Source organism: Apium graveolens, unplaced genomic scaffold (assembly GCF_009905375.1).
Source record: "Apium graveolens cultivar Ventura unplaced genomic scaffold, ASM990537v1 ctg1236, whole genome shotgun sequence".
Lineage (NCBI taxonomy): Eukaryota > Viridiplantae > Streptophyta > Magnoliopsida > Apiales > Apiaceae > Apium > Apium graveolens.
The window spans coordinates 5351-8582 of record NW_027417136.1 but is presented as its reverse complement, the minus strand read 5'-3'; the positions used below and the strand labels follow the sequence as shown (position 1 = coordinate 8582).

The 3232-nt window shown below is 34.3% G+C and overlaps 1 long non-coding RNA gene across 1 annotated transcript; it reads right to left on the bottom strand.

Annotated features, from left to right (window-relative positions):
* Positions 1-566: 566 nt before the first annotated feature.
* LOC141699735 (uncharacterized) lies at positions 567-1499 on the bottom strand. The gene is made up of 3 exons (XR_012566087.1): positions 1461-1499; positions 1313-1384; positions 567-639 (listed from the first exon to the last, which is right to left on the bottom strand). It is a non-coding gene; the product is annotated as an uncharacterized LOC141699735 (long non-coding RNA).
* Positions 1500-3232: the final 1733 nt, after the last annotated feature.

Here is a 3232-nt window from a genome sequence, read left to right as displayed (position 1 = left end):
TTGTTGCACTTACATTGAGGTTTTCGGGAGCAGGGAAGATCTTTCTTTAAGCACCGAGCAACTCTACAAAATAAACTAAGCTAGTTCATGGCGTGCTTATAAAAAACTAGTAGATATCATGTCTATAGAAACTTACGAATTATTTTTTGAAGATGACATGCTGGATACAAGATTCCTGTAAAAGATACAAAAGGAATTTAAAGAAATATTGATATTTAGTTTAAAGAGTATATGAAGCAGGAAGAAACCTACACATTAGATGGCTGGCAGTTATATTCAGCTGTCCGTGAAAAATTGTTGTAAGATACATCACTGCAGCCAATACAATTATGAAATTTGTGAATACGATAAACCTGGAACTTAATAATGATCCATCCTGGCATGTGGTTTCTCTAAATCTAGATGATATATTGAACTCAAAGCTGTGTAAAGAACTAACAAATTTTCTTTGCTGCCTGAAATCCAACTTGGTATCTCTCCAGTCAATGAATTGTGATTCAGATACCTACATTCGATTACAAGTTTGTGTCACACTTCTGAGTACATTAGTTTGCAAATTACATACAGGCTAAAGTAAACAGGTATAGGAAAGAAGATAAATTATGCAAGTCCAGCTATCCGAGTTAGTTGCATGTGTTCCTGGAAGGTAATAATTTCTTATAAGAAGTATTTGAAACAAATTCACATACAGATATTGTATATCAAGGTCGTTTAAGAGCGCCATTGAATCTGGTATTTGGCCAGTCAACCGATTAAAGCTCAGATCTCTGCAAACAATAAATAAAACTCAAAATGATAAAATTTTGATCTATTTCCTAGCATACATGTTTCTGCAGGTTTTTGCATTCAAATGGCACATCACACGCTACACAAGCATATAAAGCTAATGTTTAGGACCCTAACTGTAAAAGTAGAACAATACTTTTGAAAATACCATTCCCGACATAACAAGAAGACTGAGTTGCTGGTTATATAATCCAATGAACAACAAAATATTGGATAGAGAGAAAGTATTTGAACTTCGACGAGAAATCCAGAAGTACCCTTATAATTTATAATGTTCTTCTTTATATGCATAGACAGAACAGTGTAACTAAATTATTATAAGGAGAGTCTCTGAATGTGCTAATGAATTCTACATAGTAATACTTAAAAATATAGGTCTCTGTTGTGTGCTTGTATCGACTAATGCATCTGTGAAAACATATATAGTACATTGTAATCCCTCACACGCACATGCACAGACATACATTGTGAGGAACTCCATTACCAGAAATTAGTACCGTATTGAGCAATAATAAAGTTAGCTTACAGGGTTTTTAGTTGACCAAGTACTCCAAAGTATTCTGGAAGTGCACCATTGATCAAGCAATTTCTTAATATCCTACAAAAGAAAGAAATGTTAACTAATTTTTTCAGGGAAACACATCTGCATCAGACAAAATTTATGTACGACTTACAGCACATGCAAGGATTGCATATCTTTTAAATCTGGGATAGTAAAATTTCTTCCAGTCCGATCAGATATCCTCCCATCAACAGAAAGCACAGAAGTAATCAACTGATCTCAAAACTAAACCAAAAATCACTACAATGATAGAAAGTCATGAAGGTATTAAACATTGGCTAGATATTTGAGCAGTTCTTACAGTTCTATTAGATTTCTCAGACGGGAGATGCTCAATGGAATTGGACCCTCCAGTCCTGTTCCCTGCAAGTCCCTGCACAAAATTTGATGTTTATTGAGAGGTATATGTAACCGTAGTTTCTAGAATATGTACTAACAACCAAGTAGAACCAAACTGAAGCATAGTCGACCAAAATTACTCACAGTCTTGTCATATTTGTCCAGTTTCCAATGAAATCGGGTATCTTCCCAGAGAAATCATTCCCATCTATCGTACTGCAAGGAGTAGATAATTTTAAGACTCTGTTAAACTTAGAAATATATAGTATAGATGAAGTAGTACTTACAAATCCTCTAGATTCCTCAGGTTGCCAAATGTTTCTGGTATTGTTCCATTTAATTTATTTACAGAAACAACGTTGTGTAGATTGTTTGCAAGATTTCCATCAATAGATAAATAATGATAGAAGTGTTAAAGCATTATGTAATTATGTTTTAATTATGATAAAAATGTGAACACATTATGTAATAGATAAAAGCCCTCAATGAAGAACCCTTTAGGCATGTAATTATAATTCTTACAATCTCCTCAAGCCAATCAAACTTCCAAAGTTTCGAGGAATAGGCCCTTCAAGTAGATTATCTTCCAAAACCTGAAAAGTTCAGCTCAGATTAAGTCAACCAAAGGTTTATACTTGAAATCCAAGTCATATAGATCACATTTTCACTTACAGCTCTTGAAGAGTAGTGATGTTGGCTAGTTCCTGAGGAATCGAACCTTGGATACGATTCCCCAAAAGGGATCTGTAGAAAGGAGAGTTCTAATTTACTACAGCTCTAAGAGGTCATGCTAGGAAGCTTAATTTAAAGATATGTTTAGTTCACTACACTGCACAAAAAAATGCAGACAAGAAATTAGAAAGTATCTCAACAAAACCATACAGAAAGACAACGAGAAGCTGACCAAAAGCTCTGGGAATGGTGCCTCGGAGGACTCGGAGGCATGAACCTCGAGTGAGAAGAAGGCCCAGATGAGAAATTCACATGATCACCAAACCTATTCATTGGGGAGCTTAATCATGTATTAGTCTTATTATAAGATCTGAAGTTTCCCACATCATTCATCCCCGCGAATCCTGTTAATAAGCATCAAGTTCTTAGCAGCCAATACAGAATCATTGCAACAATAATACAGAAATCAGAATACTGAAAGTAGTATCCATATTTAAGTTTTAACTAACAACATGTTATTTTATGACACATACAAGACTCAACCAAAACTAAACCAGGTCATAGTGTTAAAAAAAATTTTTGTTTTGTCAACTACAGAGCATGGCACATACATCTGTTTCAACTTTCCATAAAATTAAAGCAACATGAGCTATTTCGAACATAAATATGTGATAAATCATTAATCAGTGACGAACTTTTGCATGGAAGATCCAGCAGACGAGCACAAACAAGCTTTTAGATGTTCATTCCTCTAGATCCAAACTAAAAGGCAAGTAAAAGGTCATAATATAAAACCAAAATAAACAAAAAAATCATAAATTGGATCAGTTTTCTTTCACATGTACTTTAACTATCACATACATATGTAGTTCC